Raw genomic sequence first — 23,917 nt, forward strand, 5'->3', positions numbered from 1 at the left:
AAGAATGTATTAAAAGACCTTATGGAAACCCAGTAGTTTGTAAGCTAATTAAAAAAAAAATCACTGGGCAATACCCCTGAGGGGTGGACAATGTTGTTTCCAGTAAACATGGATTATTAAAAATCTCAGTGCCAAGCACAGGATAATTTTCTAAGAATCAAGGAGTCAAGTAATTTCCAGGGGCATCCTAAACAACATGGGTCATTGTCATTGCTCTTGGTTGCCCACCATAGCTAGATGGTAAGGTCTTATTACTTAGGACACCACAAACTTTGGTTGCAGGTATAGTGAAACCATTACCAAACTGAATGGGAAAGTTTCTCCTTGTTATCTTTTTGAGAGAGAATAGACATCAGTGTTCTTCCCCAGCATTGAACCCTGCATATTGTATTACCAACTTGCCAGGCAAGATGTTCCCACTGATAAAAGAGTGGCAAGAATGCTATGGGAGTAATCAGCCATCTCTGGTTGGCTCTGAGGCTTGCTCCACAGGCATGAATTCATGCCTGATACTGGAAGGCTGGTCCAAAGCCTATGGCTTAGGAGGTCATAAGACCTGGGGGAGGAGGACATCTAGTGTTGTTGATTTGCTAAACAGTCATGTTTTTAAACTTCATTCAAAATATTTACATTCATACCAATGGGTCTCTGATGCTCTCAGAAAAGACTTTTGTTTTGCAGTAGGCAGTGCTTAATGCAGAGCATAATAACTGGCCAAAGTGTTGAGAATAAACTGTCTGCGAGCCTTTCAGTCCTACATATGATATTTATATCAACATCCTGATCCTTCAGATCAAGGAGCATTGAGGAAGCCAGGTCAGAGATAGTGGATTAGGAGGAGTGTTATGAAATACTGACTTGTGGAAATGACATGGATGTTGCACTTATGAAGTCTTGGCAACTGTGGTAACCCACGTGAGATTGGCACAAGATCAAATCAGCCAAAAATCCAGCATATATGGGAGAAGAACTCACCCATGATGCCCTATCTGGGGCTAAGGATCTATTTACAATTGATAGCTGCTAGGAATGGGATAGTTATTTTTCTCTGGAGCTGGGGCCACTGGCAGGTTGTCTATGCTCTAGCAAATGGCTCCATATCAATGTGTATGCAGGTTGCATTAACTTAACTCACTGGGTTATAGAACAATAAAGGGGGCATGAAGTTGGGAGGGGATGTGTTGGGGAAGAGTCCTGGAGGGTTTGCAAGGGTAGCAGGAGGTGAAAAGATACAAATACATTGTATACTTAAAGGAAATTTTTTTAAAAAACCAATTTAAAATATTATAAAATATTATTGTCAATTATGATACAACAGAGTAAATAAAAAGATCAATTGAATAATCTATAAACCCTGAAGATGTTGTGGGTTGATATTACAACCAACAAAAGAAATAAAAAATGTTATAGAAAACATTAAAATATAGTGATTTAGATTTACATTTTAAATTAAAGTCAGACTTACCTGGGATTAGTCATTAAGTTGCTTTAGAAACATGCACACACACACACACACACACACACACACGAGACACACATACTATGGTCTGGAACTTGCTATATGGACCAGGCTGGAGATCCCGTGTGCCTCTACATATGAGGTACTGGGATTAAAGGCTTGCACTGCTATACCTGGCTCTACTCAGATTTTTTAACTAAAGCTTAAATTTACACAGAAATAATATCAGAAATTATTCCATTATTTTAATAGACAATGGAAGACACTATTAACAGCTCCAGGAATAGTGAAATAGCAGAAATATCTTGCTTGAAAGTAGTAAGTATCCAAAATTACATAAGATCTGTCATGTAATGTAAACTTCAATCATTAATATGTTGATTGAAGGAGTTGCTTCAAAACAATCTATATTCTAAATCTAACATTTGAAACTACTAGGAGAAAACTTTGGAAGCTCTTCAAGACAGTGGCATAAGCCAATGATTTTTTTTTTCCATTGGCCTGGAAAACATAGAAACAGCAGCAAAATTTGACAAATAGCGTTACATCGACCCAAGAAACTTCTGCCCATCAAGTGGTGTAATTGATATTGTATGAAGCAACCTTCAGAACAGAGAAAATAACTAGACTATATAAGAAACTCAAAATATAATGAAACATCAAATTAAAAAATAAATGATCAAGCCTTTAATCCCAGCACTTAGGAGGCAGAGGCAGGTGGATCTCTGTGAGTTTGAGGCCAGCCTGGTCTACATAGTGAGTTCCAGGATAGCTGGGGCTACAGGGAGACCCTGTCCCCAAAAAACAAAAACAAAAACAAAAGATCAAATAGACATTCCTGAAAGTAAAACAAATTCCAAATGGTCAATAACATCAAAAGTTTTATTATAACTATCATTTGAAATTCAACCCAAAACTACAAAGAGAAGTTGTCTAACTTCACTTAGAATAGCTACTTCAAAGAAAAGAAAAAAGAAAAGTTAAAAAAAATAAAACCAAAGAGGATATATAGGGAAAAACTCATAAGGGTTGGTTAGAATGAAAATTAGGACAGCCATATGGAGAACAGTATGGAGGCTCAAGAAACAACTGAAAACAGGCTCACTATATAATCTATCTATCTTCCTTTGAGGAAGTGAAAGATACATAGGAAGTGAAATCAACATACAAAGGGGACTTGAATGTTCTTATTTACTGCAGCACCATGTACAGTAGCTGAAGTACAGAACACAGGTAAGTGTCCATGAACACATAAAAGATACAGAAACTTTGGTATGTATGCACAATAATGGATCATTATTCAGCCACAGAGTGGCAAAATGGGAGAACTTGAGGGCATTCCATCAAGTGAAATAAGCCTGACTGAAAACAACAACAAAACAAGTACCACAGGTTCTCTCCTACAATGGTAGTAAAGATGTTGACCTGAACACAGAGACATAGTAAAGACTCTTAGAGCTTGACAGTGTGGGAAAGAAAATGGAATACTGCTCTGTAGAAATATCATGCCCATTATATAACCCAAATATATGCAAGAGAAAGAAAATAAAAAGGAAAGAAGAACAGAAAGCGAAGCTTTTAAAAGAATAAATTCTCATTACTAAAGTACTCAATCTATTGCTTATATATGGGAAAGGACTATTTTACATTCTGTGATTTCACATGGTTGTTCATGTACAGATATAACTTATCTTGCATTTATTAGTATAAAACAATTCCTAATGAAAAGGTTTATACTTTAGCCCTTTTCCCCTTAATTATTGAGCTGAGTCATATATATATATATTGTCTATATGCATAAAACATTTTGTAAGGATTATATCATAATTAGCTTTTTAAACTAAACTTATTCTGCATTGGTTAACAACTCACAACCATTTCCTAGATTTGGGAGACTGTAAGATTTTCAACCTCAGTAATGTGTGGGCTCATGTTTTTGTGTGGGAATTTACTAGTCACACCAGTTGTACCACCACTTTGTGTATCCATTCCACTCTAATATACACTATCAACTGTCCAAAATGAATACTATCAAGAAAAGAATCACTGTGACATTTTGATCTTTCAGCTGATGAAAAAGAAGCTTGCTTATTAATAAGTTTTAATGTATTATGTACCACAGAGCTCAACCACCTTTTGAAGGGGCATTAAAATTATGACCAGAGACAAATATTTACTTATTTTCTCTTTTTTAGGATAAAATAATGCTTTATTACTTTGGTTTGTCTTGTACTTCTTTTCAAACTAAATTGAATGGTTCTATGAATTATCATCCAAAGAATATTTATTTAAAGCTGCAACTGCATTTTTAAATTTTATTGTCACAATTCAATTGTTAGTATATTTTCTTATTCAAAAACCACAAATAAAAATAACCTTTAATATGAGTCTCCAAATCTTGGTCAGGTACCATGCTGGGCACTTTTCTATATTTTATTCTTATAATTCATACAATATTCACAGAAATTAGCAGCTATTCTTATAACAGGCAAAGAAATCAATATACAAAAGCAAGAGATGAAAAGCTGTTTCAAAATAATTAGTCACAAAGCTCCTTATTTGTGCTCACTATATTGATACATAGTGATATCACTCTTGCTATACTGTAAAGACTTAAAATATTCTTAAGAATTAAATCTTACACTGCTTTTTGCACTGGGAGATATTATAGATCTGGTGGTAAAGTTGGTGCAGATATAGCTCTTTATTCTACAGGCTGTCACGCATCTTCATAACAGACTGTAATCGTTTCTTCTATATTAAAATCAGAAGATATTAAACTTGGAATGGGTTGGTGTTCTTTTTCTCCTCATTTTCCCACCTATAACCTGGAAAATAGATTTTGAGAGAAAACTGTATAAACTGTCTCTTGCTCTCTCTACTGTTTTCAGCTTGAAATTTCAAAGGGATGACTTTTCACAGTCTGCATTATTGGCCCTTTACCACCTGTAGTTTGAGTAATTATGTTAGACTAGCAGCAAAGAAATTTGTAGCTTACTCAATCCTTTCAAAGTTAATATCATGAAGACCAAGTAATCCTTCCTTTTCTTGTAGATGGGATCATGAGCCGGGGAAAACATTTAAAATGAAAACCGAATTTTAAAGGAAAATCTGGTCTCTCAATCTGATAAATGTTTTTGTTTTTGTTTTTGTCTACAAACCCGATCATCAATGTCCAGATGGTTAAAATCAACTGTCAACTTGCTTGGGGACTCTGACCTAATCCATGGAAAATCCCATGTTTAAAATCTGATTGTTTAATAATATGATGCCATTATTGGAAGGAGGTGATTGTTCGGTTCTGAGGCCTTGTTGTAGGAAGTGGGTCACTAGAGGCTTGTGTTTGGGCCATGGCATGACCTTACCTCTTCCTGTATGCATTTTGTCTGTGCTTCTAGATGCCGTGATATGATCTCTGCTCCATTGCAGGGCACCTACCACAATGGAGCCACATCTCTGACACCATGAGCAAAAATAGCCCTTTCCTTCTCTTTGGCTTGTTCTCTCAAGTATTTTGTTCAGAGCTACATAAAACTAACTGATGCAACCAGCCATGGTATTGCATGCCTATAATCCCAGCTCTTGGGAAGTAGAAGCAAGAAGATCAGAGTTCAAGGCAAGCTTCGGGTTACATAGGTGACTTGAGGCCAGCCTGGGCTATATGGGAGCTTATTTTAAAAAGGAAAAATGTGGGATTGGAGAAATGGCTCAAAGGTAAGAGCCGTGGCTGCTCTTACAGAGGAACCAGGTTCAAATACCAGCACCCGCAAGATGGTTAACAGCCATTTATAACTCCAGTTTCTTAAAAGTTCTTGAAAAAAGTTTTAAAAGTTATTGAAAAAAATAGCTCTTGACTATTCATATTACAAAAATCACATTTAGAACTGTGATTGTGAGTGACTACACCTACTTAAAAAAATCTCAAGATGCTCAGGACATCTTACATTTCTATTCCTTATGTGCAATGCTGAAACAGTTGAACAACAAGAACAAAGCTGAATACATCTCTTATTTAGTCACTGCTGAAACTTTCCTTCAAGGCTATCAGTCTCTCTTCAAAAGAAGAGAAGAAAATTAAAGTTTTTATATGTACAAGTATTTTGCCTGCATGTGTGTAAGAGCACCCATGTTGTGCAGTGCCCACAGAGGACAGGAGAGGGTGTCAAATCCCCTGAAACTGGAGTTACAGACGGTTCTTAGCCTCCATGTGAATGCTGGGAATTGAATCTGGGTCCTCTGCAAGAAGCAGTCAGTGCTCTTAGCTGCTGAGCTGTATCTTCAGCCTGTGAAACTAGATCCTTAAGTACCTACTAAGGACCAGCTCTATAGTCAGAAGCATGAATATTTGTGTAAGACCAAAATAACTGAAATCAGCAGTGCCATTATTCTCTTTAAAAAAAAAATACAGAAATAAAGCTGAATAAGTGAGCAACTGAATAACTTGAGTGGAGTGTTCCTTGCCTGGAAAATGTAGACCTGAAACGACTTATGTTAACCAGATTCCACATTAAACATTTAGAAAAAACAAACTCTAAAAACCAGGTTTTGTGTGTGTGTGTGTGTGTGTGTGTGTGTGTTAATCTGCATGTATGGAAGTGTACCTGAGTCATGCAATGCCCACAGAGGACAGAAAAGCCTGTTGGAGCCCCTGGAACCGGAGTTATGGACAATTGTTAGCTGCCATGTCAGTGCTGGGATTCGAACCCAGGTCTTCTGCAAGCACAACCAGGGTTCTAAACTGCTGAGCCATCTCTCCAGTCCCTAAAAACCAGTTTTAAACCCAGAATAGAAACAAGGTAACATTTTTCCACTAAATCTTTCCGGGTTATGCTTTTAAATACATGTAGGCTTTAAAGTCATTTCATGCCCTTATTTAACACCTATAATGATTTTTCCACTAGTTCGAACAAAATAAATGTAAAAGTGAAGTAAAATAATGATTGAAGAGAAAGTAGAGAAAACACAAAGTCTTCCAGGACAACAAGGGTTTCTACCAGGGACACAAGACCAGAGAGGGAACAGGGGCCAGCTATCAAGAGGCATATTTTCTTTTTTCTTTTTTCAAAGAAATTGTCACATTTTATTTAAGCAATTATGGATGACAAATAGGCAAGATTATTAGAGAAAATCCTGAAGTAGCTTTCTTCTTTGACATACAAACTTTAGAACAATATACAGAATTTTGGGGAGAGACTACAGTACACTTAAGGTGCACACATGACCTGGTAGTACTTAAAAACCATCTGGATTATTGGTAGCTTTTTCCACACAATTCTCTTTCAAGAAAGAAAAGTGAAATTTAGGAAACAGAGATGGGAGGATTGATGCTGATTCAGGCCAACCTCACGTATAAACTGAGTTCCAGGCTATCAAGTTCTGAGTAACAAAGTTCTGTATTTGAAAAATGTGAGGCTAAGTGTACCTAATTAAGGCACATAATAATGAAGTCGGAATGAAATAGATATTAGCACAAATATTGAATAAGAATGTCTAGTTGGGTACCACACTTCTAAGGGAACCCCAAGGATGGATAGTTGGCATATCCGTTAATGCATATTTTTTTGGTAATGAAGAAAATGGCTGTCTTGTCACTACTGACAAAATAATTTGACAATTAAAAAAAATGGTAGTTGAAGAACAAATAAACAGGTATTTTTGTAAATATTTTTTTTCAAATTACTAGATAGCTTACTATATGGGTATTTATAGAACAAAACCCAAGACTTTTTTATAGACTGTTTAAACTTATTTGCTCTGACAAAACGTCAGTTATGTAATCACACCATTACTGTTAGCATTGGTTATTGCCATAAATAATTCTGCCCCTCATGTTGATTCGAGTGTCAATATTACAGGGAAATTATTTAAACTCACATTGTAATGAGCTACTAATTTATCAATTGCGTTATTTTATTTTGTCAAATTTTGAAAGGTTCAAAGGTCAACTGTAGAGCAGAAGCCGGTAAGCAGCACGCCTCCGTGGTTTCTGTGTCAGTTCCTGCCCTGGTGCAGTTCTTGCCCTGATTTTCCTCAGCATGGACTGAATTACTCGGAAGACAGAGTAACAAGGGGCCCAGAGCCCTACGCCTAACCCAGGAGGAAATGAATTATCTTCTGGGGATGACAGATTCAAATCTGTGTATTGAAGTAGAAGCAGACTTAGAGTCTACTCGAAGGAAAAAACGGCCAGGACTGAACAGGAGCACCAGGCTGCAGAAGGATCCCTGAACAACAGTGGAGAGGCAGTTCTTCACATTTAGGCCTTAGACTTTCCCCTGCCATGATCCTGTGTTATGCTCAAGGGTCCTGGATCACTTAAAATCCAAAGAATGTGAGCCTTGTGAAGGGAGTGGCTTGGGTCCACAGACCAAAAGCCGAACTGTTGGTTCTGGGACCATAAAATAAATATAGTTGTTTCTCTTGCTCCTGGGCTTCAGATTTGGATTGGAGAAAACTGGATGGATTTGGAGTAGTGAAAACAAAATCTTATAAAAGATATGACAGTGTGGTGGTAAATTGTTGTTTGTCCCTTGTTCTTGTGTTGAACACATTTGCCCTCTTGAGGTAGTCAAAGGCACTGATACTGGTTGTATAACTGAGCTGTGAGCTCAATTTTTTTTTTAAGATCATAACTGCAAAAGTTTTAAATAGTGTATGGACTATAAATAACTTATGATCTCACTGCCTACTACCTTTTGACTCCCAGAAGTATTGAGAGGAAAGAAATCAAAGATTTTGAAAACAAATAGAGGCTTTCTTGAACTGGCCCTGCCACAGCATGGGGAGAAATCAGCCTTTCTGATTCAGTGAAGTAAATCAGCTCATACAATAGGAGCCATGTTTGTCAAAAGGGCTTGATGGGTCAAAAATTATGATTACACACTGCAATCTAAATGGATTTAAGGCATGGTAGTAGTTCAGGAGCCTGCATAGACTGACTCACAGCTGGTCAGGAAAGCGCTTAGATCTCTCAGAAGTCCTACATCAAGTGCTCATAAATTGTGACTCCAGGAAACTGATTCCAAGGTGGGAAATAAATAGCATGCATAGTATTTAGAAAGAGTAAAAGAAACCAACAACTAGCCTACTGCCAAGTAAATTTATACTGGATTGAAAACCTCCTGGAACCTGCTGCAACAATTATTATTGGCTCTATAGAGTCCCTAACCTGAAACCTTTAATCAATTTAACGGACATTGGTAAGCTGTGATTTTACAATAACGTTATCACTTACAGTTACTATTTATAAAACTGCCTTTACCCTAAACGTTGTAGATATTTACATCTTTTTGTTTGTTTAAGATAATGGTAATTTGTGTTTTTTAATGTTTTATTAGAACAGAGTTAAAAAGTATGCTGTCTTCTTTGAGAATACAGTAGGGAGCTGAAAAAAGGGTTTTTGCTGTTTTGTTTTTAACATATTTGAACAAAACCAGAATAGCCAGATTTTCATATACAACTTGGTGCTTAATACCCTTCTGTATCTTTATTTAATATTGCATATTTCTGCAGTACTGCCATGGGTGCCCTTCCTTCAAGGTCTTGCTCTTTTTTTGAATGATGAATCCCAATGCCTTTATTGCCTCTTTCATTCCTCTGTCTATTTTTTGAGAGTTTTGGTAACTTTGTATGATGATGGTGAAAGATGAACTGTCACCTGTGTGGGAATACTTTTATTATTTGGAAATGAATTTTTATGCTGCCATGGGCTGCGGCATTGAATGTTGTGTGGCTAGAACTAGAAAGACAGTGACAATCAGGGCCATGGGGTTTGGTGATCCTGTGGCGTTGACTCCTGTGCCTGCTGGAACTCTCAGTGCCTTCTGTTCACACCAACTTCTTGGACAGCACGGGGGTCTTTAACTAGAGAAATACTTCCCATCTACATTTTGCGTTTACTTTTTCTCTGGACATGTACCTATAGAAAATTACAAATAATTCTCTGCTTTGAAACTTGAAAGTTGGTGATGGAGTGGATAAAACACAAAACACCAGAAGGAAGGACGCCAAAGCTGGTTCTGAGGCAATAATTCCCAAGGCCATGTTAGATAAACTCAGAAAATTGCTTTACAACCTAAGTTGTGCAACCTGGGAAAACGAGTGAGTTGATTCTTCATTTATCTTTATTCAACTGAAATTTATTAAAATTAAAAAAGTGGCTATCTAAGAATGCAGTTCATCAACAAACGTGAACTACTTTCTGCTAAACAGTATGTTAGTTCAGTGTATATCTTAATTCCATTTCTAAGCAAGGTGTTTTTATAAATATTTCACCAATAAAAAGAAGATTGAATGTGAACATTTATTAACACAGTACTTAATAAAGGAGAAACAAATACTGCAAATTATCAATTCAGTTTAATTTTTAAATAGTCTTTAATTATACAAAAGATAAGAAATGCCTAAGTTGAATGTCAAAAAAAAAAAAAAGAAAAAAAGAAAGTGTGATGAGATGGGTAACAAGTAAATTAAGCGTTTTTGATCTTGCAATCATGGTATAATTACGAGGAAATAAACACACAATCGACTGTCAGGGGAATTAGTTTAAATTAAAGTTTTTAAAAAGGAAAAATCTGCATCAGTTTAAAAGAAACGTCTACAAATTTGTTTCTTCCAAGCTTAGTTCTTCAATTTGGACAGTAAAAGTTATACATCCTGTACAGAGTTTTATTTATAATTTTGAATTGTCAATTTATATATTGCTGTTGATTGGTGATAAACTATTTTAATGTTCATTCATCTCTAGGGATATTTAAAAAGAAATGTAAATATTTTCTCCAAGTTATATACCCAGAAAGGGATTAATATCTAGAACACACAAAAAGCACACGCGAAAAACAGAATCAAGAAAACAAATGACTCAATTAAAAAAAGGGGTCTGTATCTAAACAGAGAGTTCTTAAAAGAAGAAATGAAAAATGGCAAAGAAATACCTTAGAAAGTGTCCAACACCTTTAATAATTAGGGAAATGCAAATCAAAACTGCTTTAAGATTTCATCGTACCCAGCCGAAATGGTTGATTGAGAGCACAGACAATAGGAAAAAGGCTGGTGAGGATTTGGGGAAGAAGGGGCCCTCTTCACTGCTGGCAGAACTGCAAACTGGTGAAACCACTGTGAGAATAAGTGTGGAGAACTCTTAAAAGACTAAAAGTAAATCTATCAAATGATCCAGTTAAACCATTTTTTTTTTTTTGCTTATATAAAAAGGAGCCAGCATCTAACTCCAGAGCTACTTGAACAGCCGTGTTTGTTGCTGCTTTTTTCACAATAGCTGAGAAACGGAAATACCTCAATGTTTGCCAGCTGATGAGTGAATAATGAAATTGTGACAAATTTACACAATGGAGTTCTACTCAGTGGTGAAGAAAAATGAAAGCATGAAAGTTGCAGGTAAATGGATGGAACTAGAACCTTTTATACTAAAAGAAGCAACACTGACTCAGAAAAACAAGCTAAATATGAACTCTCATATTTGTGGATCTTAGGTCCAAATCCTTTGATGTGATGATCTAACCACAGGATCCAGGAAATGAAAATGGACCATAGAGGTAAATGGAAAGAAGGAGTTCAAGAGAGGCAGATTTTAGGAGACAGGTATTATCAAAGGGGAAATGGGGAAAATGTGGGATATTTTTTAACTGGGGAGGAAGAGGAGGTGTTATACTGGGGGAAGAGAGAAGAGATAAATAGCACTTAGATGATGGGAAAAGCCAGAAGGAAATGTTTTACTTCAAAAGCGTACTAAAAAATATGAGTGCAACTGTATTGTTGAAGGTTATAAAACAAAAGACCATAGTGCCAGGCAAAGAGACACCCTTTGAGTTATCAGTGTAGTCAAGATTCCCAAAATAGCACAAGCTTTTCTTGATTGCCCCTAAGAACTCGAAAGTAAGACCTTATTGCTGAAGATAAGACACATTTTGGACAAAGAACTTGGAGCGTTTGAGCCGGAAAGGACCTGGATGCCTCCTCTCTGAAGACTAGGTCACATAACATCATAAAATATTATGCATACTGACAAGGGAGAAAACCAGTCAATGATTCTATCAAGCTGAAAAATCCATGAACCATACCAATTACCAGCCCAGAAAATAATCTCTTCTGGCACAGTAGTATCATTTCTGTCTTGGGGTAATCAAGAGCTGTCTATTAAATTTAAGTCCTACTCAGTGAAAAGCAACCATGGATGGTACTGTAAACAGGCAAATATACATTGCTGGATAACTCATAGATCCTAAGAAAAACCTACTTTTATCATACCCCTAGAACAATGTAAATTCTTACTGTATCCAAAATTTATATTCTTATATTTATACACAAGTGTACCTTTCATTACTCATCAAAGATGCAACATATAGAGACTATTACAAAGTTCCACAATAGTCAAATTCAGAGAATAAGTGTCTGTGAGGTGCCCAGCCTTAAGTGACACATCTAGAGTGCAGCCTCTACATTTAAGGCATAGGGAACAGAGTAGAAGAGGGGATAGAAAGAATATTAATGCATCTCTCAACTTTAACCAGTAAAGCACCTCAAATTACAACACTGGCAACAGCATGTGTAAGACCCATGCAAGCTCATGGTCAGCTCAACTTTGGTTAGGAACTATTGGTAACAGATAACTACTGAGAGGGAGAGTCGGTTTTCTTTAACTATGTGAAGCTGGTTAGATTAACCAGGTGCCAGTAGATGTAAGCAAACTGAAGGACATTTGGGAAAACAAACTTGGCTTGATAGGCCTTTATATATATGACAATGTGCATGAAATATGGTTGGGGCTAAAGAGGGGAGCAGAAAGGGGAGGGGTTCTTCTCAATATGATAAAAATATATTGTATGAAATTCACAAACATTTAATTAAAACAATTAATATAAAAAATGTTAAATTTAAAAATACATAGTATGAAATTTGCAAAACTTTCAATAAAAATAAAAAAGAAAGAAGTTTATACTCATATAATTTCAAATACATCAACTATAAAAGGGAAATAAATAAAGAGTAGTTTGGTAAGTACTTGCGTATATGCAATTGGCACCATTTTCCATGTATAAGACAAGAAAGGTGATGCATGAACTGTCCTTAAAAAATTTGGAGTAGGTTAAACAATTTGTTAAAAGAAGAAACTGTATGGACATGATTGTATCAATTGTCAATAGTTTCTTAGCTAAGATTGGGACTTTGTATCCACTTCACCTTTTCTATGTTGGAATTTTGTCTGGCTTGACCTTGCATGGGTCTTGCACAAGCAAGTACCATTGCTCTAAGTTCATAGGAGTAACTTCTAAGCTGTCTGGAAAACTCAGCTTCCTTGTGTTCATCTACCACCTCTGGCTCTTACCATCTTTTGGTCCCATTTTTGGCACCTTGTCTCTGAGTCTTGGGTGGCAGAGGCTTGATATAGGTGTCCTATTCAGTGATAGGCACTCTGCAGATGCTCATTCTCTGCACTTGACCAATTGTAGTTTTCCGGGTTAATTTCCGTCTGAAGCGTGAAGAAGCTCCTTGGTGAGAGTTGAGAGGTACATTAATATTATTTCCACCCCCTTTTCTGCTATGTTCCCTGAGCCTTATGAAATATCATCAACCAATGACTACTAGCAGTGGGAGAATTGGTTTTCTTTAAAGGTTTAATGCCAGGTAGATTAATCAGGCTCCAGTGGATGGAAGCACACTGAAAGATATTTGGGGACACAAACTTGACTTGATAGGCCTTAATATATAAGACAGAATACGTGAAATCTGGCTGAGCTGGAGAGCTATACAAGAAGGGTGCAGATGGAGAAGAGATCTAAATATAATCAAAATATGTGGTCTGAATTTTTCAGAAATTCAGTTAAAATATATAAAGCAAAAAGGCAGAGAGATAAAGAGAAGATGAAGGACAATCAGAAATCTAAAGACTGTAAATTTAGTATGAGACGTAGATGCACCTGCATTATATATAAAAATTAAATGTTCAGTGAAGATTAAAAAAACAAAGAAGATACTTTATGAGCATGATTGTATTTACTAAAATCAGAAACCTTACCAAACATGACAAACTTCAAAAGCTGCTGCAATAATGATCATTTTCTACTGAAGGCTGCTTTGGAAATGATTCTCATAACCTTCCCGTGTATGTTGATAACACCACTATACATTTCTGCACATTTTTGTGCAAATATTCAAAATTTCGTTAGGACAAATTTGAGAAATATATACATGTATATAATTCTGACTTGCTTGTTCAGGTGATACAAAAACTTTTTATTTTATTTTTTTGAAGAGAAGCACTAATCTTTGTCTTGTTTTTCTACTGATGGAATTAGATAATAATTTAGAAGAAATGATGGGTCTCAAGTATTAGCATTTAAATTGCAAAGCAAAATTGGAAAATAATGTATGCCCTGGCATCTTTTCAAGGAAAAGATGAGAAATTATAAAATAAATTATAAAAAAGAATCTGTAAATTTACATCTTAAAGAAAATTTGCATATGATATTATCATTTTACGTTGTCTATTACTACAAATTCAGCTGTTACACTGCATAGTTAAATGTTTAAATTAAAATTTATGTGTCAGCTGATATAAATAAGGTCATAAAGCTACTTGTATTGATACTGGTGTACATTTTTTAACAAGGTACTTAAAAGCTGTTTGCATTTCTTAGCTATTGTGAGTAGCAACTTTTTTTGGTCTTTTTGAGACAGGGTCTCCCTACAGCCCCAGTTGGCTTGGATTCACAATGGAGACCAGGCTGGCCTCGAAATCACAGAGCTCTACCTGCCTCTGCCTCCCAAATGCTTGGATTAAAGGCGAGTGCCAACTTGCCCTGCCAAAAATATTTTATTATTTTCATTTTATGCATATGAATGTATTGCCTGCATGTTCTTAAGTGCACCCATGCTGTGCAATGCTGCGGAGGACAGAAGGGTCCCCTGGAACTGGAGTTAGAGATGGTTGTTAGCCACCATGTGGGTGCTGGGAACTGAACCTGGGTCCTCTGTAAGAGCAGTGAGTGCTTTTAACCATTGTGCCATCTCTCCAGCCTAGGTGTCATTTTTTTTTCTCCTTATCTTAGCCATTTTGACTGGAATAAGATGAAATCTTAAAGTTGTTTTGATTTGCATTTCGTGAATTATTAGGGATGTAGAACACTTTTTTAAAGATGTTTCTTAGCCATTGTTATTTCTTCTTTTGAGAGCTCTCTGTTCAGATCCACAGCCCATCTTTTTATTCGGTTATTTTTTCTTACTCGTTTTTTGAGTTCTTTGAATATTAATCATCTGTCAGATGTGTAGCTGTTGAAGATTTTCACCTTCTCTGTGGATTTCCCCCTCACTTTACTGGTTGTTTCCTTTGTGGTACAAAAGCTTGTTAGTTTAAGGAGGTCCCATTTGTCTATTGTTGACCTTAATTCCTGAGCAACTGTTGTACAATTCAGAAACTCCTTTCCAGAACATATATCTTGTAGAGTACTGCCCATGTTTTCTTCTAATAGGCAGTTTTAGGTTTTACATTGAGATCTTTGATACAAATGGATTTGACTTTTGTGAAGGATGACAGATAAAGGGTACAGTTTCATTCAAGTGGAGATTCAGTTTCACCAACACCATTTTTTGAAGATGCCGTCTTTACTCCAATGTGTGTTCTTGGCATCTTTATCAAATCTCAGGTGACTCAAATTGCATACACTCATATTTGGGTCTTCAGTTATGTTACATTGATCTATGTGTCTATTTTTGTGCCAATACCATGCTGTTTTTATTATTACAGCTCTTTAATAGTCTTTAATATAGTTTGATATATGGTATGGTAATCCCCTCCATCCCCCAGTATTGCTCTTTGTGCTCAAGATTGCTTTAGCTATCTGAGATTTTTGCAGTTCTGTAAGAATTTAAGCCTTTTATTTTTCTGTGAAGAATGTCATGTGGATTTTGATTGGCATTGCATTGAAACTATAATTGGATTTTGGTAGAATGGTCATTTTCACAATATTAATTCTAATCCATGAGCATGGGAAGGCTGTCTCCTCGTGTCTTCCCCAATCTTTCTCAAATATTTAAAATTATCATTGTAGGGATATTTAATGTTTTTTGATAGGTTTACTCCTAGTTATTTTTTAGGCTATTGTGAAACAGGGTTTCCATGAACTCTTTAACTAATTTCTTATTATTGGCATATTGAAAGACTCCTGGTTTTTGTAAATTAAATTTGTAACCTCCCACTTTGTTGAAAATGTGAATCATTGCTAAAATATTTCTGGTCAAGTTTTTGAGATCTTTTATGTATAATGTAATCTTAAAATAGGGATAATTTGACCTCTACTTTTCCAATTAATACCCCTTTAATTGCCTTCTTATCTGATTATTCTAGCAAGAATTTTATGTATTGTATTGAAAAGGCGTAGGAATAGAAGACAGCCTTGTATGTTTCCTGATTTCAATGGGAATCCTTCTGGGTTTATCCCATTTAGAATGATGTTGACTGTGAGTTTGTTGTACATAGTTTTATTTATGTTGAGGCATATTCTCTCCAGTCCAATTCCCTCTAGAACTTTTAGCATTAATGCATGCTAACTCTTGTCAAAGGTCTTATTTGCATCTATTGAGATGAGTATGCTATTTTTGTCTTTAAGTCTCAATATATGATTTACTACCTTTATTGACTTAGGTCTATTGAACCATCCCTGCATCCCTAGAAAAAAGCCACTTGATCATCATGGTTAATCTTTTAGATATGTGTCTGTATGCAGTTTGTGATTATTTTGTTGAGAAGTTTTGCATCTGCTTTTTAAAGGGTTTTGGCCTAGAGTTTTCTTTATCTGTTGCATCTTTACCTGGTTTTAGCATTAGAGTAATGCTGACTTCATAGAAGGAGTTTGTATATTTTCCCTCTGTTTCTATCTTTTTGAATAGTTTAAGCAGTATTAGTTGAAGATATTTTTTGAAGGTCTGGTAAAATTCTGCTGTGAATCCATCTGGGCCTGGACTGTTTTTATTGGGAGACTTTGTAATACTTTTTCAATTTCCTTACTTGTTATGGGTCTGTTTAAATTGTTGATCTCGTCCTGGTTTAACATTTGTGGATTCATTGAATTTAGAAATTCATCCATTTCTCTAAGAGTTTCAAATTTAATACAGTATAGGTTTTTAAAAGATTCCTTTATAAAGTTCTGGATCTTTTTGGTGTCTGGTGTAATGTTTACTCTTTCATCTCCAATTTTGTTTATTTGGATTTGCTCTTTCTTTTGGTTAGCTGGGAGAAGGGTCTGTCTGTATTATTTATTTTTTTCAAAGGACCAATTTTAGATTCATTGTACGTGTTGTTTTTGCTGTCTCTATTACATTGATTTCTGCTCTGATTTTTATTGGTTTTTCTCATTTGTTGGTTTGGGATTGGTTGTTCTTGCTTTTCCAAATTCTTGAGTTATACCATTATGTTATTAATGCATGCTCTTTCTGATTTTTAAATGTAGGCATTTAGTGCTAGGATTTCTCTCTTACAATTCCTTTTATCGTGCCCCAGAGGTTTTGTTGTTTTGTTTCATTTTCATTTAATTCCAGGCATACTTTTATTTCTTTCTCAGTTTCTGCTTTGACTTTTATTTCTTTCTTGATTTTATCTTTGATCATTCAAGAGTGTGTTGTTCAGTTTCCATGAGTTTTGCTGATAATTTTAGTTTTATTGCATTAGGGTCTCATAGAATATAAGAATTATTTCAATTTTTCTTAAATTGTATTCCAGGGTGTGGTCCATTTTAGAGAAATTTCCATGGGATGCTGGGTAGAATGATCATTCTTGGTGCTTTGTGCAATATTCTGTAGGTATCTTTTTGGTCCCTGTGCTGTGTGATATCATTTAATTCAGATGTTTCTCTGTTTATTCTTTGTCCAGATGACCTGTCTATTGGCAAACATGGGGCACTGGAGTCACCTACTATTGTTGAGCTGTTGGGCAATCTGTGTCTTGAAGTCTAATAGTACTGTTTTTATGAAACTTGGTGCACCAGATTTTGGTGCAGATATATTCATTAGTATGTGTTCTTGGTCAATTTTTCTCTTGATCAGAATGTAGTGACCTTCATTATCTCTTCTGATTAATTTTAACTTGAAGTCTATTTTGTCAGATATTAGAATAGCAACTCCTGCTTGTTTCTTAGTGCCATTTGCTTGAACTCAATTTTTTCCATCCTGTCAGTCTAAAGTGGTACCTATCTTTGGAGGTAAGGTGAGTTTCTTGGAGACAACAAATATATGAATTTGTTTCTTAATTCATTCAACTACTGGATGTCTTTTGACTGGGAAGTTGAGGCCATTGGTATTTAGTGTTATTATTAAGAGATGTGGATTGGTTGCTGTCATTTTATTTTCTGTTTGTGTTCTTAGTCTTACTTTGTGTTTCTATAATTTATATCTTCTTCTGTTTCCTCCGTCAACTTTTGAGTATGATCATTTTTATTTTCAGTCCTTTGTATTGCTTCAAGTACTCTCCCTAGGGATGATTTGGTGAATGTAAATTCTTTCAGCCATTTGTATCATGGAAGTTATTTATTTCCCCTTTTACTATGATAGGCAGTTTTGGTGGATAAAGTCCTTTGGGTTGACATCTATGTTCATTTAGAAATGGGAATATTTTGGTTCAGGTTTTTCTGGTTTTTATAGTTTGTCTTGAAATTTCAACTAATTCTGATGGGTTTTTTTATGTAACTTGTTGATTTCTCTAGACTCTTTCAGGACCATCTCTTTCTTCTGAATTAAATGTTCAGAAATGTGCTTTTACTATATCATATGCCAAGGGGAGTTATTGCTCTGATTCTGTCTAATTGGTGTTCTGTGTGCTTCTTGTATTTGTATCTTCTTGAGCCTCAGTCAAGATTTTATCCCTACCCTCTTTGAGTTCTTTGAGTTGTTTATGCTTTCTGTAAAATCCTTGAATTCTCCATTAAGACTGATATTTTAATTTCTGCATGCTCAGGTGTCTCTGCTTGGCTCTCATGTATCACACTTCCATAGGAATGGTGGGTTGTGGTGGGACATATCTTTGTTTTTCATACTGTTTGTGTTTTTTGCATTTTGTGGTTTGGACATATCAATTTCTTTTGATGGTTGTATATCTGTTATGAAACTCTATCCTTCCTCTATTTAGTTGAAGTTTGGTTCAATTTACATTGTTGATATAGCTTGAATGTTTTCTGGTCCGGTATGAAGAGTTAGTCGGTCTGTGCTTCAGGTTTTCAGTTTTGATTTCCTATTGACAGAACAGGATGATTCCAAGTTGATTAGTCAAGAGTTCTCCTCAGGGCAAAGGAACTTGGGCAGAATTCAAGACTACAGGGATCCAGTGACTGGGTTCTAGAAGTCTAGTCAGGAAGTCTCAAGCAGGTAGATCAGGAGGGGGCTAGGGCAAAGGTGGAGGTGAAGACAGTGTGTGTGGGGGGGAGTTGTCTAACTAACTAGGCAGAATAGATGTGGGCACTGGAATAGGAGAATATTGGGTGTATGGGGATCAAGTTGCAGTTGGTGGGGTCTGGTTTAGGAGGCTAGTCCAGAGGTTTCTGGCAGGAAGAGCAGGAGGGGGCCTAGCTCCAGGATAGAAATCAGAACAATGTGGGGAGAGAAGTGTAGTTGGTCAGGATACAGGAGAATCAAGATGCAGAGGATGGGTCTGGCTTAGGGGGCTGTTCTGGAGGTTTCAGGTAAGAAAAGGAGGAGGGGCCTAGGACCAAAATAGGAATTGGCACAGCATCAGGGGGCAGGGAAATAAAAATATTGCATTTTAATTTAAAAATTATTTGGTGATATCATCAACTGTTGTGTATTTTAAACACACTAAATGATGTGGCAAAGATCTAACTCTCCTGAAATTTTATGTCATTTGTGAGGTACACAACTGTATTTTTCAAACCAATGGGAAAATCAAGATGATTACATTATTTCTAAAAATGAATTAAATTTCACACAGTAATTTATAAATCATTTTTATATTTATTTTATTGATACGCTACACTAATAATATAAAGCTATTTAATTCTAGAATTCAAGATAATGATGTAGGTTTAAAATGCATTTCTAAAGTAATTTACTCAGTACTAATTCTCATAATATTTTCAGAATTTAAGAATCACAACCAGGGGCTGGAGAGATGGCTGGAGCTTAAAAGTGCTGGCTGTTCTTGCAGAGGACCCATGGTTTGTTCTCAGGACCCACATGGAGGCTAACAACTGTCTGTAACACTAGTTCCAGGGGATCAGATGCCCTCTTTTGGCCTCCATGGGCACTGTACACATGTGGTGTACTTACATCCAAGGAAATACTCATACACATAAAAAATAAATAAATAATTCACACTCAAATTATTAAACTTTTGAAGATATTAAGTGATTCTGTAAAGGAAAATAAAGCCATATTAGATATAAAAGTACATCAGTCTCACAAAAGATGATATAGAGATTGCAAGTAAGCATTTGATGAAAAACTCAGCACTGAATTATTAGGTAACTGGAACTTTTAAAAAGCATCAAGGTTATACTAAATACTCATTAAAGTGACTAAAATACAAACTGCTAATAATACCAAATGCTGGCAAAGATGAGGTGCAACATTTGGTGGGAATAAAAAATGGTATAGCCATTTTGGAGAACCATCGAGAGGAAAAAGAGTCTCATAGTTTTTTACAAAGCAAAACATATTCTTGCTATATGATCCAGGAAACACACTCCTTGATATTTTTCCAAATGAGTTGAAAACTTGTGTCCATTAAGATACAAAACTGTGCACAAACATGGCAACTTTAGTCACTGGGAGAAACCAAGATGTTCTTTACCAGGAAAGTGAATACACAAACACTGGTACATGTAAACAATGGACTATCATTAGGGATGAGAAGAAATGTGATATAAAGTTCTGAAAATATTTGGCATAAGCTTAATTGCATAATGTAAAGTGAAAAAACAGAGCCTAAAGAAACAATCCACTATGCAATTGCAAAGCATGACACCCTGAAAAAGGTAAAATTAAGGAAGCAGCAATTAGAATTAGGGACTGGGACATGGTCAATCGGTAGGAACAGGAGAAATTCATGGAGATAAAACTGTTTCTTATCATACCTGAATGCTGAGTGCACAACATTGTGCACTGGGCAAAATACTCAGAACCATGCAGCATACAGTAAGCATTATTGTAAACTGGGGTTACAAGTAAGTAGTTATAATACTGACTCATGAAATATACAAACTTGCCGCAATTGCAAGACACTAATATTAGAAGAAACTGTATGGTGGCTCTCATGCATGAACTTACTGTCTTTCTGCTCTATGTTTATGCAGTAAAACTAACTGGAAAATTAACTAGTATTTATTAAATAAATCAGTACCATTAGTCTTAACAATTAGTATTTAGTAAAATTCATATTTATTAAAAATGATACAAAGCTATAAATTTATATTTTCCAGAAGAAGACATTGAAATGGACAACAGGCATATGAAAAATGTTCATTAACATCGGGGAATGCAATTCATACCAAATGCTGTATCACCTACATCAGTCCAAATGCTATTGCCAAAAAGATAAAAGACAAGAGTGAAAGGGAATGTTGTGGAAAAAGGAGAACCCTTCCATGCTTTCTGTGTGAGTAGAAATTAGTGCACATATAGAGAAAACATATGAAGCGTCTCCAAAAATATAAATATAACTACAATATAGTTAAAGCAGTCTCACTCCTGGGTATATATTCACAGGAAATAAGTTCAGCTTATCCAAGAGACATCTGCAATTCATATGTCTTACCGACAAAATCCAAAACATGAAGAAAATGTGATACATGTACACAGGAAAATATTCATTCATAAAAAAAATGAGCAGCCACAAATGGACTGAAGATCATTATATTAAGTGAAATAAGCCAGACACAAAAGTACAAGAACCACATGATCCCACTGAAATGTAGCATCTAAAGATGTTTATCTGACAGAAGCTGGAAGTAGAATGGAGGCAGGGAAGAATCGGGGAGGGAGCAGTGGTGGAGGCTGGTCAACAGGTAGCAGGTTACCGTTATACCAAGGCAAGAAAGTGTGCTCTGCCACTGTACAGAAGGACTGTGGAAATCAGTGACTGTACAATTAAAAAAGCTACAAGAAATGGCTTTCCACATTTGTGGTGGTTTGAATGAAAATGTTCCCCATAGGCTCCAAGTGTTTGGACATTTTGCCCTCAGATGCTGATGCTGTTTAGGGAGGTCTTAGAAGGTGCGGCTATCCTGCAGGAAGCATGTCACTGGGGGTGAACTTAGAGAGTTCTTAAGCCTTGCAAGATCTCCAGTCACTCTCTTGCTTCTTCTGCCTGTGTGATGATGTGAGAGCTTAGTTTCTGCTGCTCCTGTTCTAGCTACCTCCAGCCACCATGCCTCCCTGCCATGACAGACTGTAAGGCCCCTGGAACCATAAGCTCAAATAAACTCTTCCTTCTATAAATTGCTTGGGTCAGTGTTTCTTTTTGGGGGGGGGAGTCTTTTGTTTGAGACAGGGTCTCCCTGTTGCCCCAGCTGTCCTGGAACTCACTATGTAGACCAGGCTGGCCTTGAACTCACAGAGATCCGCCTGCCTCTGCCTCCTGATTAGAGGTGTGCGGCATCAAACCCAGCAAGTCAGTGTTTTGAATCTCAGCACCCACGAGCATTGCACCACAACACAGGTGCACTTACCTACATGCAGGCAATACACTCATACACATAAAATAAAAACAAATAAAATATTATTTAGAAAAAGGAAAATAAAAATCAAAGATACTTATCCTCTGTAAATCTCACAGATTACAAACTAAATTCAGGTTTCTCCTATTTTATGTTACAATTTTATTTTACAACACATTAAAAGAATGAAAGAACACCATCAATTTACCTTGTCCTATATGAGTACAGGATTTAAAGGATAACAGTGTTACTGCAACTATTTGTAAATTTATTTAAAACTGGTCAGCAAAAATTCTGTTAAAAAGAAGTTCACATATGAATGACAAAACTCTAAGCTTTTAATTAAAATTTTATTTTATAAATAATTTTCAATTTTCTTCATCTACTCCCTGATAGCATTAGTAGTCAATACATACAGTGCTTTAACATTTTTTGGTCATCTGTATAAAGTATAGCTGATCTAAATTAACAAGTATGCATGTCCTTTTAACTCTCAAGTCTCAAATCTCAAGACAGGGTTAATACGTGGTGATAAAGAAAAGCAAAATGCAACAAAAGATACTTGAGTCATGAATGGGGTTATAAATCCATTTTTTTCTAGTCTCAATGCCATCATTTCTTTTTTCGCATTTTTTTGTGATGGACAAATCAATAAAAATGTGATTGATATTGAAAGTGTAAAACCCTAAGCAATGCTCCATTGTGTCATAATGGCTGTTCCAACAGTGTAGAAGCACAGTGGTCTGCATAGAGTTTAAGACTTGGCAAGTGTTTAAGTTCCTTACTCTAGCTGTGTCATTTTTATTTGAGAGTCAATTATGATAAAATAAGTTCATTAAAAAAGTAAAATAATAATAATTCTGATGTCTCAATATATAGAAATAAGTTTGCATGCAATTCGGCATACAAAAGTAAACTAAAATATGTAAGTATATAAAAACAATTTTATATTCCATATAATGAAAATGTCTAAAAGACAGGAAACATAACCAAGATAAACACTATCTAAATTGCAGGCTTACCTGGTTAGTTACACATAGAGTGCTCAAAGGACTATATATACATTCTAAAAATAAGCCCTATAACAGGAACAATATTTCTAATGATATTTTTGTTGAATCTTTGAAATTTTCATACAGTATTCTGATCAATTTCAGAACTCTCCCCCATGTCCTCTCAGATTCACCCCACCTCCTTAGCCATCCTCTCTTCATGTTCTATTATTTTTTTAAAGTGTTATAAAGTATATTTCATTTTCCCTAAATCCTTTTAGGTGTGGGTCAACCCCTGGAGCCTGGACAAACTACATACCACCACACCCTGAAAGAAAACTGACTTTCTCTCTTCCTTAGTAGGACCTGAACTTGCCCATTTCCCCATCCATCTTGAGATTGTTTCCTGGCTTGTACAGTGCATACCAGCACTGTGGGTTCATAAGTGCAATTACCCTTGTGTGTACGGAAAGCACTCCCTCCTAGTATTTATTCACCTCTTACAGTTTTCCCACTCCCTCTTCCACAATGATCCCTGAGCCTTGGGCAAAGAGGGTGTGATATAGGTGTCCCATTTAGGACCAAACACTTGTAGGAATATAATTAATTTTTTTTCTTCCAATCTGTGGTTATCCTATCAATATTTTAGCTATATTTTTCAAAGTCCAAAAGCTTTTAAATTTTAGAGAAGTTCAAATTATCAGCTCTAAAATTTGGTTCTATTGTTAATTTAAGATTAATTACAGTACGTTGTGATATAATATATTGTGTTCATTTGGCCTTGGACCGTAAAC

General features: G+C 35.8%; 1 pseudogene; it reads left to right on the top strand.

Annotated features, from left to right (window-relative positions):
• Positions 1-5,162: 5,162 nt before the first annotated feature.
• Positions 5,163-8,516, top strand: LOC115069546 (annotated as a pseudogene).
• Positions 8,517-23,917: the final 15,401 nt, after the last annotated feature.

The sequence above is a fragment of the Nannospalax galili genome, unplaced genomic scaffold (genome assembly GCF_000622305.1).
Source record: "Nannospalax galili isolate Female #2095 unplaced genomic scaffold, S.galili_v1.0 scaffold1130, whole genome shotgun sequence".
Taxonomy (NCBI): domain Eukaryota; kingdom Metazoa; phylum Chordata; class Mammalia; order Rodentia; family Spalacidae; genus Nannospalax; species Nannospalax galili.